At 40.6% G+C, this 16,284-nt stretch overlaps 2 long non-coding RNA genes across 3 annotated transcripts in view; both read right to left on the bottom strand.

Annotated features, from left to right (window-relative positions):
- Nucleotides 1–2,791: 2,791 nt before the first annotated feature.
- On the bottom strand, nt 2,792–13,804 carry LOC139798851 (uncharacterized). Its single transcript, XR_011727004.1, has 4 exons — nt 13,585–13,804; nt 12,248–12,593; nt 5,428–5,762; nt 2,792–2,908 (listed from the first exon to the last, which is right to left on the bottom strand). It is a non-coding gene; the product is annotated as an uncharacterized lncRNA (long non-coding RNA).
- Nucleotides 13,805–15,363: 1,559 nt separating this feature from the next.
- LOC139798736 (uncharacterized) overlaps nt 15,364–16,284 on the bottom strand; it is a 7,634-nt gene continuing 6,713 nt past the window's right edge. For both annotated transcript variants that reach the window (XR_011726944.1, XR_011726945.1), the window contains exon 5: nt 15,364–15,401. This is a non-coding gene — a long non-coding RNA (uncharacterized lncRNA). The remainder of the gene's footprint in view (nt 15,402–16,284) is intronic.

The raw sequence follows: 16,284 nt of genomic DNA, 5'->3' as shown, positions 1-16,284 counted from the left end.
AAAAATGTACAGAGTAAGCAATATAATAAACCCCATTTACAAATAACACTATAAAAAGGCCTCTGACTACTTCAACCCACAGAGAGCCTGAATCAAAAATATAAATCATATCTTGCAACAGTCAAAACCAAAGCCCAGACATGAATGCATTAGGGTGGGAAGTTCAAACAGAAAACTGAATTTTTTTCATAGGCTCAGAGAGAAGAGCTCCAGCTGGTCAGAGCTGCTTCAGCTCTGAACCACGAGCTCACTTTGGTCAAAAATTCAGTTCAGAGGTGTCTGTGGCTCCCCTGGAGCAGGTGAGAAGACGTGCTGGTTTGTGGCAGTGCAGAAACACAAAATCCAGTATTTGTTAAATGCAACAACCTCATGTCTTTGCAAATATATGAAGTTCTTTGGCCTTCACAGTTCAACCAGTGGTTTGTTGTTTTCATGCTAATACAAATTCTTGTATTAATAGGAGCATGGCCTTGGGTTTCTCCATCCGTATGGGAAAAAGTTACTTGTCTGATGGTAAACAAAGAACAGAAGAATTGATTCACTGTCTTCACTTTTAAAAAGATGGTATGAAGCAATAGTGAAGCAATTTTAATTGTGACTGTGTAACACTTGCCATCAGTAAGATCATTTGTGTTCTGTTTTTAGGAACTGGGGTACTAAAGAGTACATAGAGCATTAGAAATGCAAAACATGACCGCATGTTCTCAGGATTTTGTCAGTGTCACATGAAAGAGCACTTGTGCTGGGATGCTCAGCTCTGAGGGTATTCTCTGTTCAGTGTGTATTTACAGAGATGTATGAATATTTGATTAATGAGTCATGGTCTCTGGAGAAATTTAATAACTGTACTGCTGTACAAAGCCAGCTCCTTAACTGTTAACACAGCTGCCAATAGTGTCACTGACACTGAAGCCCTTTCTGCATCTAATATATTCTGTGGAGTAAATTCCTTCGTTACAAGCAGATCCACAGGACACATTATTCAGTTCTCTGTTTGGAGCTGGTGCAGGCTCCATTTACAGACCCAGATTTATAAAGATTTTTCCAATGGAAACAAGCAGTGGCACGTGAGCTGTAAAGCAGGGGTTTCAGCAGGCTGTGTTGTTCCAAAAGTTAGCTGGGAGGTCAGTTCAAAAGAGCTGCTTTAAAATTCTTGTGTGGTTGCTAATAAAATAGGTGTTACTCTGAGCCAAATTTCTGTTTTCATCAATTATTTTTATAATACACCATGACTGTCTATTCCATACACAGGTGAAATAAACCCCATCAAAGCTGTGCCTGTGCCTTGTATTTGCATAACCCAGTTTATAAAAAGAACAATGGATGCAAATATTGATGTACAGAAGGCTGGTCCAGCAAATTCTTACCACTTTAAAGACTGGACTCAGTGGGACTACTCAGCTGAGGCAAGGTTGCTCAGGGCTGTATGATTTTCAGGATGGGGCAGAAGTTCCCTCCCCATCATGATGCCAGACCAGAAGTGTTCTTTATCTTTGCTGAGCAGTTTCCACAAAATAATTCACTGCTAATTGTATCATTTCTTCATTTCTATTCCTAATACCAGCGAGGAGATCAATTTTCACTGATGAAGTTAGGTGTGTATTTTAGTGGTATTACTCCAGTTCAACTGCTTTAAATAATAGGGGAGAAAAAATGTCAAAAAAAGATAAATTTAGTGCAGAGGCTTTCACTAGAAGCTTTAACTGCAGGTTAGAATTATACATGCTATGCAGAATTTCCTGCAACACTTCTCCTTTGGGCCACAATGCATTACAGCAGACGTATAATGAAGCTGCTATAAAATCCGTGGTAATTAAGGGGGATTTGACAGTAATTGCAACAGTGAATCAACTTAATTATTACCTGCTTCAAAGAGAGCTAACCTGATGTTATAATCTAACCTTTCCTACTTCTAAAATGAGAGATTAAACAAGTATATGTAGCATTTAAGAATTAAATCTGTTGAGACAGAACTGTATTAATATACTTTCCATATACATTTTATGTATATGTGTGTGTGTGTGTGTGCAGAGGGACCAAGCAGCTAAAGAACAGCACCATAAGCTGACAAACTACAGATATGCTGGCTGGATGCATTCATAAAATAAACAGAACCCAGCCTGCACCTGAGGCAAGGCAGCTTCTCAGTTCCTTGCATGGGGACCTCCAGAGAGATGTTGCTATAAACTGCTATGACACATCTAAGCCCAGTTCCTTGAGCAGCCCTGGAAAGGGGGTGGTGAGGAATGTATTGTCTGTCTGTGCTCAATTTTAAGCAAATTATTCTGAAATACATTTAAAGGAGGCTGTAAAGCTGCAGAAGTGAGATGCTGCTTAAGGACTTCCCAGCCCTGCTGAGAACAGCCTTGGTGTGGCCACCATGGTGACCCCTGAATAAGGAACAGGCAGTGTTGGAGACGTGGTGTTACACAGCAGACAGGAGGGGCTCCTTTGCCCAAAACTGGTTTGCTGGTTTTCACTGGCATGTGACTTGTCCTTGAAGCTTCTTACAGTGTTTTCCAATTCTTTTGAAACTGGGACCTGGGGCAAAGAGCTGCACAGATCACAGAACAGTGATGGCCAAACCTCCAGGTGCTTTCCTACCCTGCCTTCTCCCAGCCACCACAAACACCACAGGTAACAATGACCTGATCAACCCTGGCATGATCAATCCATCTCTTTCACCTTCTGCATCAGGTTCCCTGGAGTCCACACCACTCCCTCAGGGTCCATAAATCCAGGCACCCCTTCTGCCTGTGTTTTCAAAGCTTTTGAGATGTCTTACCTGAGAGCAGGGGGTTGTCAGAGGGTCACTGATCCAAATCCTTCACCAGACTCTCCCTGAGTGCTGTACCTGGCTGGTACACACAGCACCACAGCTGCAGCAGAATCATTTTGCAGGAGTGTTCTGAAAGACAAGAGGGGCAATAATAAAGCACCAGATTCCAAAAAAAGAGAAGAAGGCATCATTGTCACCAAAAACTTATCACAGCAACTCTCACATGAAGTTCATCTCCAAAACTGACAAAATGAACTTCAGCTCTGCTCTCAGGAGGGGTCTGACCATCCAAGAAAGGCACTGAGGGACTGTCTCATGCACGACCCTAAAATAAACTTCCCAGTGTTTATTTCTTGTTATGTTGTGAAACAATAAATTTGGAAGACTTGTTTTTTTTTTTTTTCATGTTCTGGCCCTTAACATGCTACTATTCATTACTAATTTTTATTAGCACAGGCCTCAGTTTTCAGGGAGTTATCCAGCTGACAATGTTGAATACACAAATGGGTTAAAGATGTCACCTGCCATGGATGTGTCATTTAGCTACACAGCACAAAGGAAGTCTGAAATTTCTTTAAGCCAAAACTATCTCATCTCCAGGACATACACTGTCAGAAGATTACAGCTGCTGAATCTGCCTTAAAGTAAACTTGAAAGTCTGCCAGGCTTTGAATAGTGTTGTACAGTAAAAAATGGTAGAAAAAGCTAATTCAGCTTGGCAGGAATAAAAAAAAAAATATCCTTCTCTTGCTGGCCTTATGACTGTAAATTCAGAATAAACATCTAACTTGCAGGGGAAAGCAGGCTGTGATTTCTCTTTAAGTCCAGACAACAAACTCTCTCCATCATTTACAGTGGAAAACTTGAAGCCTCAAGGCAACTCCTCCTGGGACATGTGTCCCAGCTGCATCACACCTGGCTCTGTGACCAAGGATTTTACCTAAGATGCCCCTTCCTGAAGGCACAAAGATCTGTTATTCAGTAAAGGGTAAGACCTGAACTTCAGGTTCAGTTTCTCTCACAGGATACACAAGGGAAACACTTCTGACCTGCCCTCCATCGTGTGTGTTTCTCTTTTTCATGACCTGGTGCTCTGGGGAGCAGCAAACATACTTTAGGGAGGAGAATGCCCATGACCCTGCTGCTTATGATCATTCACTGCCCTCAGCTGCCACGGACAACTGGCATTTAAATATCCAGCTGAAGAACAAGGCCTTTCCTTCAGAGCAATCCCTAAACAAGGGGATCCTGCTGAGAACAACCTGCTGGGGAGGCCCAGGGTGCTTTTTCCTGGGAATTACCACCAGCATTGCTTCAGTCTGTGGAGAAAACCAGGATCCCTGCTTTTCATCCTGGGTTTTCATCCCTGCAGTGAAATCCCTCCTGGAGGAATGACTGAGATACCTGAAAGCTCTCAAGAGCTCCTCCAGACAGTGTCAACCTGAAGCTCTGTAGCTCTCCTGACACTGACTGCCACTTGGACTGTGCCTGAGGTGGGGGACACTGCAGTCCCTGTGCTGGGATGTGCTCCAGCCCTGTGCCTCTCCATCCCCTCCCCTTCCCTGGAAGCTGCTGGAGCACAAGGTGAGCCCAGCCCCTCTTCCCAGGTGCCAAGGGCTGTCCATCTGGTGGCAACAGTGGCTCTCAGCTCATATGTAAGCAGAGGAAATGGCAGACTTTAAATAACAAATTTTCACCACTGCCTTTTGCTATTTTTACAACGCGTTTTAAAATAAATGAGAGATTAAGACAGAAAAAAAAAGTACTTAAGGTGCATGCTCAGTAACTATTTTTTCATAAGGTGTTAATGGATTCAGGGTTGAGCTCCACTAAAATCTGGATTTATTAGAAACGCTCCATGCATTTCAATGGAGTTTTTCTCATGAATCTAGATTTTTTACATTATTTCAATAGAGCTGACCCTCTGATTCATTAGAAATGCTCCAATATAACCAATGGAGCATTTCTAATGATTCTGGTTTTACAGCAAATCCAAGGGTCAGCTGTACTGAAAACAATAGTGCTAACCTCTAGGTTTATTAGAAAAATGCTTGGTGTCTCAATGGAGCATTTCTAATAAATCAGACAAATAGGGATCTCCCACAAAAATGCTCTACTGGTGAAAGAGACAAATGGATTTGTTGTTATTGAGATCTTCTAAAAAACAAAGACTTTTAAATAAATTGCTTTGTTGCTCCTTCTAGTGTCATCCCCTCCTATTTACAGTTTAAGTCTTCACCACTAAAAGTTAGTAAATATTCCCCATAATGTTTCTCTGAGACACAAGCACTGCTGTCTCAAACTGTCAAGTAGTTTTCCCTGAAGAAGACAGCATGGCCTGGCCAATATGCCTGCTGGAGGAGCTGGAGTTGCCAGGCAGGGGTTCAGGGATTTGGTGCTGTGCCTGGGATGGGCCCTTCACATTCCTCTTGCTGCCTCTGCCACAGAACTGGGGAGAAAGGGTGAGTGTTACAACAGCTCTCACCATGGGGACATGTGGAGTTTAACTGCAGAAGGTGGCACTGAGATTTTTTTAGATTTTTTGAGCTAGCTTCTTGTCTGAAGTTCTAATTTTGCCAGAAAAAAACCTGCATGAAATACATGGGCAGTTGTGTCAAGCCACAAGGAAAGATAAAAAGGTTACTCACACATAGCACCTCAACAGGACTCCAGAGTGTCATGTCCTGCAGAAGTTACAGCTTTTAGGCTGAAGCTGCAGACCCACCACCATCTCTCTTTGGATCATCCTCCACTGGAACTGCTCTCCTGCCTCTGCCTGTGCTGCACAGTGAGTGTTTGTACATGGATGTGGGGAGGCTCTTTGGAGGGTGCTGGGAGTGCAGCCACATCAGGAGAGGTCCCTTTGCAGGAGGCACAGTGAGAGCTTGGCCCTGAGACCTCCTGTAGCAGGAGAAGGAATCACAGGTGTGCACCACTGTGCAACTTGTGTGTTGATCCAGCCCAGGAGGAGTAAATGTCTATGCTGTGAAATGCAAAACCAACAAAAAAAAAACCCCACAAAAAAAGACTGTTAGATGAGACAAAGCTTTCTGTTAAAGAGGAAAGGCCAATGAGATAATTTCAATGACTCAAGATTTGGTTAGAGTGTTCTGTATTTATTATGTTCTGTACTGTGCAGATATTTCCCCATGGTCCACATACTGTGCAGAAACCACAGTTACTGCACTTGGGTTCTCTGCTCTCTCCCTCTGTGAATTGCAAAGATTTGGCTAAATGCCAGAAGGTCTCTGTTTTGAACAGTGTTCCTGTCCTATTCCCTGCACTCCCCAACAACTGCAAGAAATCTGCTGACCCGTGTCTTTGCAAACCTGAAAATAAAACATGCTGCAGTGGTGACAAATACACAAAAGCAGAAACTCCACTTTAAAACTGATTGATGTGTCTGAGCAGGTCTTTTTTTTTTTTTTTTTTTTACCTTTTCTTTCTTTTTTTTTTCCTTTCTTTTTTTGCCTTTCTTTTAAAATTTTATTTCTTTCTTATCAAGTGAGATGATTTCACCTTGCAGTGAAAACAGAAATTCACCATGGAATCAAACAAAAGGAGCTTTACCTACAGGATGCTGGATGTCTGCCCATCTGCCTGCTGCTTGAATAGAAGATTGTTTCATACCCTGAGTGTGGGAAGATGCTGAACCTGTCTGCTCAAGTTACTCAGAGTCCTGCACAAGGATTAGGGGGATGTGACCACCACGGATTCCCCTGTTTTATGGTTTCTCCCATACTCAAGCTCTCTCTGCCAGCACCATTCCCCTCTAAGTGATAAGCAAGTCCTTCAGCAAAAATTGCAGGTTGGGGCAGGAGCCTGCTTGGTTCAGGGGAGTTACAGCAACACCAGCAGTGGGATTTCAAGGCTTTTCCTACCCCAGAGGCACTGGCAAGCTCACCACCAGGCAACCTCCTCCCCCTATCCAGGCAAATGAGATCCAGCAGTTTGTCATGTCAAGCCTGGCTGCTGAGAGCTGTGTCTGGGGCCTCTGGCTGTCAGAGGCAGGATTTCATCTCAGGATCCCTAAGGCCATATAGAAAACCTAAAATGTTCATTTAGGTTTCTTATTGTCTGGCCAAATCTGTGTGTGCTTATAAAACATCCCACAGTTTAAAGGCTAATCCTTGATTATTGTGGTTTAGAAATGCACTTGGTATTTTTAAAAGTTAAGTACTATATTATTATTATTATTATTACTGCTATATTACTATTATTACTACTATTATAGATGGTGTATATATATACTATTACTACTACAGTGTATATATATACTATTACTACTACTATATACTATTATATATACAATTCTACTATACTATATATGCTACATATTCTCTCTGTATAAAATATTTATATACTATACACTATATATACTATTACTGCTATTATTGCTATTACTTTAGGAATGTCTTTTTCAGCTTCTGGTTATTCCACATAAACTGTGTATCTAGGAAATGTTTCCTTCTGTGATGCTACTTCCTGAGATCAATCTCTCATGACATTTTTGCAAAGCAGCTTCATTTATATTCTGTGATTCTCTAAATATCACTACACAGGGCTAATGCACAGAGATCTCTGTAAAGATAGGATGTGGAGTGCAGGAGTACTTATGCATATGGGAATTTGTAGCTTGGTTTATCAGAATTTACATCTGGTTTTGTCTCCTCTAAAATAATCAGTGTGGACATAGGTGTTTGTAGCACCCCCAGATTTCTGAGCCTTCTGTAATCTATGCAAAGCATTGGTGTCAACCATAACTTCATCTGCTCTTCAGAATTTATTTCAGCTTTCCACATGAGCTCTTTTCAACAATGTTAATTGTTTCTGAACCAAAATCATTGCTGATAACTCTTTCAGGAATTGTCACGTTGTCTATAAATATTTAGTGACTGGATTGCATTTGCCAATGTATTCCTGTATTACAGATGAAAAGGTAGCATCTGCTGAAATTAGAAGTGGCCACATTTTCGCTGTGGCTTAATTAAATGCCAAAATTTATCTACATTAACAACAAAGTGGTGAAATTTATTGATCAATTCACATGATGTAAGTTGACAAATGGCCCGAGTCATTTCCATAATTTTCGACACGTGTTAAAATTTGGAATGGGGGAACAAGAAAAAAAGGAGACTATATTAACATGAAATGGGAACTGAAAGGGGGATTTTGTAATGGGAGAGGGTGCCCTGGGGCAGTGAGCTGTGCTTGCCCTGTCCAGGCTGAGGCTGTTGGAGCTGTGTACAGATGGGCCTTTGACAGTCCTACAGCTGTTCTCCTAATTGTCCATTAAGTGTTCTATTGATTCCCTGATTCAAAGTACATGTCTTTCAGCTCCAGCTCTCGTGTGAAGTGGCAGACACATTCCTCCCGGAATGACAGAGCTGCTTGAAACCTAAAAATGTGGGCTGCCAGTTTCAATTGAGGAGCCCGCTTTCAAAGGAGAAGGCTTGGTTAAAGGAGCTTTGTAATCGCTGGTTAGAGCTGAGTTTCTAAACTTTTAGCATCAATCAATTACAGCAGCAGCAGCAGGAGAAGTTTTAATTCCTGGTTAAGCATTAAGGATTGCACCTGGCTGATAAAGCTCTGCCTGAGGATCCCGAGCCAGGATAATAAGGGTTAGATCTTGTTTAGCTGTAGGCAGGTTTTTTTTCTCAGCCCCCCTGACACGTGTAATGATATTCTTATTTGACTTGCAAGTTCACTTTTAGCATTTTTTTTAAAGGGAGATCACCTGCAATTCCAGATTATGCCAGTCAGAAGCCTGTTTAAAATCATCTGCCTTTAATCTGAAGAGTGAGAGATAAGATGCAGATCTGTTGCAAGGACCATAAATCTTCAGAGAAACAAATAGCCATAGATAAAACTGCAAAAGTTATTTAGTTCTCTTTTGAAAGAGGTTTATTAATCTAAAATTTCCAGTCCATTGTGTCATGATTTGGTTCTTGCACTGTATCTCATTTCTGGCAATTGTATAAGCCCTGTGTATCAAGCCAAGAGATGAGAGCCTCAGAGCTTAAACCTGATCAGTTGTATTCAGATGCATCACAAGAGCCAGGAATAAAAAAAAAATAAAATAAAATAATAAATTGAAACATAAAAAATAGTCAGCTGAGCAGAGATTTGGACGGTGCACGAATTTTTATCTGAAACGGTTCCTCTTATTTTACTGAGATCTGTAGGAAGTGATCTTATTATTAAATTGAATTTTAAATTCTTGTTTATATTTTTAAAAGAATAATTCCTGGTGGAAAGAACACAAACAAAACTGTTGATAGGCTTACTACTGGGGACACAACCAGAGCAGCTGTGCACAAAATGAGCTGTTCCTATACACCATCAGCTCTATTTGCCTTTCTATTTTCCCTTTTTTTTTTTTTAAATCCTCATCATTTAAATGAGACATGAAACTGTTTCTGATAAAGCTTGAAATAAGGGGAATTATTTCTTTTCAAGAAGATTCTTATGCTTTATAGTTAATGAGAAACCACTCTCCTGTGAATGTTTAAGAGCTGCTTATTCTTTAATCATCCCTCCTTCTATCATTGCCCATGTTAGTTTTTGCACCACAGCTACTTTTTTTTTTTATGGGTTTCTTTCTGATAACCTTTTCCTCCTGGTGGTGGTTCAGCAGAGACACCAACATGGAAGCTACCAGATGACCTGGACCAATCAATCAAATTAGTTACAGCCTCTTAATTCAAACAAGAAGCTTGCTGATTTGAACAGAATTGGCTTTATTATTTTTAAACTTACCCTGTTTGCCTTTGGACATCAAATTTCCAAGCACCAGCAATGTGTAAGCCTAAGAAATAAAAAGGGGGATTCCAAGAATACAAACAAAATTTCTACTTGTGCATCGAAGGTAAACAAAGAAAAAAAGGACAAAAAAATAAGAAAAAAAAAAAAAAAAAGAGATAGCATGTAGGGGGAGGCATTTGACATTCTACAGCCACAGTTTCTCTCCCTATTCCATAAAAAAAAATATGTGCCAAATGAAAGAAGCAGTGTAGGAAGGTGTGGAATATGTTACAAGGTGCCTTTTCTTGTTTTAGGAATTTAAGCTTTTGTGTTTTAGGTCTGGGCCAAACACTAAAAGCCCCTGGCACCAAGAGGACAGTAAACCACCCATTTGTTTTCACCATCACAAGAGGAATCTGAAGAGTCTCTTTGCTGTAATAACCCACATATTGATACCTGCAAAACATTTTATAAATCTACTTTGATTCCAGTGCTTTCAATTACACCATTAGCCACTTTTTAAAAAAGATTTTTAGAAGCTTTCAACTGTAGACTTTTGTCTTGTTGAATGAACTTCAGCTACACTAAATTTTAAGTAAATTTGTGATGACTGAGCAATATACATTGGCTGAGCTGGAATCCAATAACCCACAGGACAAATTAATTTTCAACAAAAAGGGCAGAAACCTCAAGTGCCATGAGTATATGGAATCTCAGTCTATCTCTCTGGAGCCATTTTTGCAAATCACTACAGCTATTCATAATCTGAATCAGTCTCCTTTAGCAGCAGAAAGATCTTTTTTCATGACAAAACAGAAGATGACATTCATTAGTGCCTAACTTGCATAAGCTACCTTAAATTTATTGGTGCTCTTATACTTATCTGGGTAAGAATTCCTTTGTCTCCAGCTATAGGAAAATTCCGGACGTACTACTTAAAAATATAAATTGTCACTTTTATCAGAACTTTTGGCAGTTTACTTTATTTTAGAAGTAAAACTGGTGGTTAAGGTTTTAAGACTTCCAATGGGCGTTGTTTCAATCATGGTTAATATGCACCCAGGACAGCAATGCCAATGAGAGGGAGCAGTTGTACAAAAATCTAGAGAAGTGTCACTGCCTGGAGCACCAGGTGCTAACTTTTCCCTCTTTCAGTGCAACTTCTGGCATTAAAAAAGAGCCCTGGTTTAGGGTGGAAAGCCAAACCCTTGGCTGGTGCAGTTGGTGGATGGCTGTGGAATTGTCTGGCCAATATCTCCCTCTTCTCCTCTGATGGAGCCTTTCTTTCACAGAAGGTCTCCCAGGCCACACCAATCCTCCTGCAAATATCACAGCTCCTGCAGAAAGTGCAGTGTCTGATTACTGCCAAAATGCACATTTGAGTCAGTATATAGGAAATAAAATAGAAATGGATTTGCTTTAATGTGAATACTGATCTTCATCCACCTGTTTTATAAACTCTATTTCCTGTCTTGGGTACAGACTGTTAATTCTTAAATGCCTTTAGCTTGATGTCTCCTACTTAGGATACAACTGCAAGGAGTCTTGTGACCTAAAGATTGACATACATGTCATTTGTACAAGTGCTCTTTACTTCATCATGCAGAAAAAAGTGGAATAAGCATCTGTGGCAGCATTTGTTAAAGCTGGGATAAAGCTAAATGATCACAGAGTTGCTCTGGCCTCAAAACATGTGAACGTGCTCCTCAGTTACAGTTTCTTTTAAAGGGTAGAAGAGGACAGGGATATTTGTATGATAAACAAGAGGTATAAAATGATGAGAATGTTGGCAGTGCTCTTTCTTTTTGGGTGGAGTGAGTTGCTGTGATAGGTCCCACACTGTCACCAGAAGATGGTAAGTCTGCCTGACTGCAGGCAGGGGGTGTTGAGGCTTCAGAAGGTGCAGATGTGATCTGGGTCACTTAGAGAACTCTAACAAGTGAGTTTCAAATGGCCAAAGATCTGCTGGCTGGCTCAGCATGTTTCCTGGATTCCATTTCTAATCCTCAATTTCTAAGAACAACCCTGAAAAGTAACAACCAGATATTTGCAGCCCAAGACAACCCAAGGATTCTTATTTTTACCAAGGAGTTTAGCTCTAAACCAGGTTTCCCATCCAAGCTCCAAGCACTACCAAATGACCCTCCTCCAGCCCCATTTCCTCAGGAAACAGAGGAGCACACTTGCAATGGAAGAGGAACTATGGAAGAGAACACAACTTAACTCATGAGATCTGGACATGGAACAGGAGCTTCCCTGGTGTTCCTGTACAGCTTGGATGTGCAGTCTGCAGCTTTTTATCAAAGCCTATGATTTATGAAACATGGATGGCCATGCACTGATGCCTCAGCACAGCTTGGTTATGCTCTGTGGTTCTGTCATCTGAAGAATGGTGCTGACACTCATGGTCAGTCAAGAGAAGCTGCCAAGCATCCTGTGATATATAGCAGAGATCACAATGCACAGAACTTGTAAGAAGAACACAATCCAGTTCTTGGCCTCCAGGCATTACCATGTTATCTCAAACCAACCTTCAAAGGAAGTGAGAGTGAGAGCAGACCACATCAGACTGTGATGTTTGCTTATTATTGTCACTTTTCAAACTGCAACCTATGCTATCCCTGAGCAATTTGTCCTGTGATGTGAAGCTGATTGAGAGCAGAACAAAATGGTTCAATTACAAAAGTTACCATAGTTGGATGTCTTTAAAAAAAGTGAGCCTACCTTCATTTCAGCTCTGCCTCCTGAGGAAACCTCTGCTGTAATTTGGCAGTCTTCTCAGGATGGTCCTGAGGGGGTAGCATATAACAAGAAGGCAATTCTCTTCCAGCAGGCTTCTGGGTTTGCAGCTTAAAGCTGATGATATTGAAATGAAGGTGAGATTTGTTTAAACCTCTCCTGGAGTGAAGCAGCCATTTCCAGCTCCTGCCAGATCTCAGTGTGGGGTGGCAGGAGGGATGAGATGATCCATCCACAAGTTCTGCATGTTCTCATGGAGCTCATCCTGAGCTTCTTGAAAACTGAAAACAGAGTGATTCAAACTGTCCTCTTTAAAGCACAGAAAAATCTCCTGTTTAAAAATAAAAAATAAGAAGGGGGAAAAAAACCCTCTAAGAATGGAGGTGAAACTCTGCAAACTGTTGTGCCAAGAAGCCACAGAGACTGCAAAGCACATCCTCAGTTTGATAGTTCAGGATTATGGCCCCATTCCTGAGGGTGGTAGGAAGGAAGCTGCCTCTGACTACTGGTCCATTTGGGCTTTTAGTAGCCAAGATGCCCAGCAAGATCCCTGACAGAAAAGCTGACAGACATACAGCATACAGTTGGAGAGCAACAACTGCAAGGAATGCCTGAGAAGCCTGGCTTGGAGCCACCATGTGTACTTGCCACAGAACTGTTACAGTCTTTGGACAGCTGAGGAAGCCCACACTGCCCACTCCCTCTCTTTTTCCAAAAGATTTGGGGAAGTGACTCAAAAGATTAGTTAAAAATTTAATAAAAGCATTAATAAAAAAAATTAAAAATTTATCAATCCATTAATAAAAGAAAGTTGTTTCATTTTCAACATTTATGTTAACCTGCAACAGAGCTCAAGTATTCCCCAAACATGAAATAGTTCAAATGCTGCAGTAGGAAAAGAAGGATTTAGTTTAGGAGGGTGCTGGGCAGACAGACATGGTCTAAGAAAGCACTGAGGTAACTCTGTCCTGAGTGTTACCAACCCAAAACTGATGAGTTTAGAGACTGAGTGGCTCTTCTGACCACCAAAGTGGTCCCTTTTGGTTAAAGATGAAGCCTGTGAGGTGCAAAAGCTGGTGCTGGGCTGCCCAGCAGTGAAAGCTCTGTTGTCATCCTGCTGGGTTGTCCATGGGGTGGTTTCTGGGCTTCTGCCCTCTCTGCACTGGCAGGGCCTTTCCTACCAAAGCTGCTTATCTTTCTCTCTGCTACAGCTGCTCATTTTCTCTCTTGCTTTTTCCTAAGACTTTTCAAAGCCTTCAGAATCAGGGAACTGAGTATTCTGAGTAAGTTAAAAAACAGAAACCAAACAACCCACAACACACCCCAGAATCATGCCACGAAAATGCAGTCTCCTGGTTCCTCTGTGCTGTATCTCACCAGAATTACACATGAGCAGCTGCAGCTTAGATGTGGCCTTGGCTGATTCTTCCCAGCTTGAAAGAAAAACAAAGTCATTCTAACAATAAATTTCCACTAAGAAAAATACAAAGCCTGGAGTAAAACCACACACACACAAAAATCAGGCCATAGCTACCTACCCAAAGATTTAGGCAAGAATCACTACATGTGACCCAGTCTCTCTGTTACCTATGCACACTTTCACTTTATTTTTTTACCCTCCTGTGTCAGAGCATCCAGAACTTGACCTCAGAGGTAAAGGAAAGCTTTGCAGAGAGGTGAGCTTTTGCACAAAGATAAATAATCCCTTTAACTTGTGACCAGGGTTAACGTGCACATTTCCTCACACTTCACAAGTGGTGAATGAGAGGTCTGATTAAACATGATCCAAAAAGAGCTTGCAAGTAGCACTGTTTACTAACATTTCAATTTCTATGCCTCATTTATTAGACTTAGAATAAAAAGGTTAGAGGGGTGTTTGGGATTGTCTTTAACCTTGATGATATTTCCACTGAAGCAGCATAATGGCTCTTAATTGCTTAAGTGAAGAGAACATGTTGACATGTCCTTCTTTGTGCTTAAAGCTCTGTGCCTAAACCATTATGCTAATTCAAGCATTATATACACCAAAGTATTTATGGGACTGACACAAGTGATGTTGCAGGTAAAGGGCTGTGAAATGGTCTGTAAACAGAGAGAATTGATTCCAGGCCCAAAGCAATGCTGTTAAAGTCACAGACATTGAACAGCCAGCCCTACAATTTCTATCCAGATTGTCAAACTGGGTCAGACAGTGTCAGCAGGGCTGCCATTATAGATCAGATGGGTGGCTTTAATAATATGTAAACCAACCACATAAACACAAATTAACATGGAAGCAATACGGACTTGACTGGGCCTTTTTTTTTCCCCTCCCCCGTGTGCAGCAGTTTTGGGCACAGAATACTCAGTTGTAACATTTGCTAAAACATTTAGGTGTTAAAAAAAAATAAAAAAATAAAAAAAGAGAGAGAAGGATCTCAGCAGCAGCAGGAGTGGTTACTGCATTTTTTCCAGTCACAAAGGCAGTGCTGCAATGTGAAGGGATCACAAAGAACATGTACAGCAGGTGAAGCTCTGCCCAAAAAATAAATAGCCCAGTTAGGGGCTCTCATTTGCTTATCCAACATATGAAGCTGGGTAGATTATTTTCCACCTAACAACGTGGTTTGACTAAAATAATTTATTATCTTGCTTGGTTCATTGCTAGTAACCCACAGTTTTGAGCACTGAACAGAATTTTGAAAATACAGTTTCCTTTAAACCCCACATCTAATTTATTGTTTGCATTTCACTAATTCTAGAAAGCTAAATGAGACTGATCAGCTCTGCCTTTATTTCTGCTTATTTTTATTTTTTACTCAAGTTCTAGGACTGACTCTTCTTTGTATAGTTTTAAAGGATGCAGAGTAACATCCTGGTCTCTGTATCTCTCTTTTAGAAACTCAGAGCAGACATTTCCCTGATTTTGACTTCTTTATATGTCCTGAGGACAGTCTCATTCAACCTCAGAAACAAAACGTAAACCTCAGAGGGAAGTCCTACATTCACAGAGGTCTGTAAAGCTTTATCATACTTTGGTGAGGATTTAAATGAGAAAATTATTTAAAAAAATACAAACTAACAAATTTCATAACAACTCTTTTTGAAAAAAACGAAAATGTTTACCTTGAATTAAATTCAGTGTCCTTTGAAGCTGATCCTTCAGTAAAAAAGAAATTTGAGATTCAACAGGCATGACTAGAGATAAAAATCCAGAAAAATATGGAATAGTTGTACCTATTTTTTCATAGCAGAAAAGCTGTGTATTTGCCAGCAAAGCACACCTTGAAAATGCATCAGCATTTTCTCTTTTTTCCACCCTGGAATATTTTTGATTTTGTGTCATTGCATGGCTAAAAGAAACACACTGCAAAACCATTACCTGACCATGCTACTCAAAAAGATTTTGGAATTGTGTATCTGAGAATGCCCATTGAGATTACCAGGACATTCACTGCATTCTGACATTTCCTGGATCAAATACATAATATCATAAGAAAATATTTGATGAATGTGAAGAGGTGTATTGTTTAGTTCAGATGTTGGAATAGCAGAAGGTGCTGAGGCCATTCAACCCCAGGAATTCCCTTTAGCTGTGAAGTGAGTAATTTTTGCAAAATTCAAAATAAAATCAAATAAGTATAGAACTTGGAATAAAGGACTTGGAATATAGGACTTGGAATAAAGGAATAATAGGACTTATAAAAAAAGGACTTGGAATAACTGAAGGGAAGGGCTGTTACATTAAGAGACTGAAATAGGATGCAGAAGCCAAAGTGGTATCAAAGATTTCCTTTGTGAATTTGAGCAAGACACTTAATCTAAATCTCACTTTTCAAGCTGTAAAATGGGATTGACAGTGTTTCCTCTCCTTTTGAGGTATCTGGACAGACAGGGATCACCCCAGCTCCTTGTCCAGGGGGTCCTCCCTCTGATTACCACCATTCAAATATAGATGGCTGGTTTCTGCTTCTCACAGATACTCATGTATCACCCAAAACAGCCTCTTTGGAAAATGGGTTTCCAAAATATGACAGAAGATA

Source organism: Heliangelus exortis, chromosome 8, assembly GCF_036169615.1.
Source record: "Heliangelus exortis chromosome 8, bHelExo1.hap1, whole genome shotgun sequence".
Taxonomy (NCBI): domain Eukaryota; kingdom Metazoa; phylum Chordata; class Aves; order Apodiformes; family Trochilidae; genus Heliangelus; species Heliangelus exortis.
The sequence above is the reverse complement of the archived record's forward strand: the minus strand, read 5'-3'. Positions and strand labels throughout refer to the sequence as shown.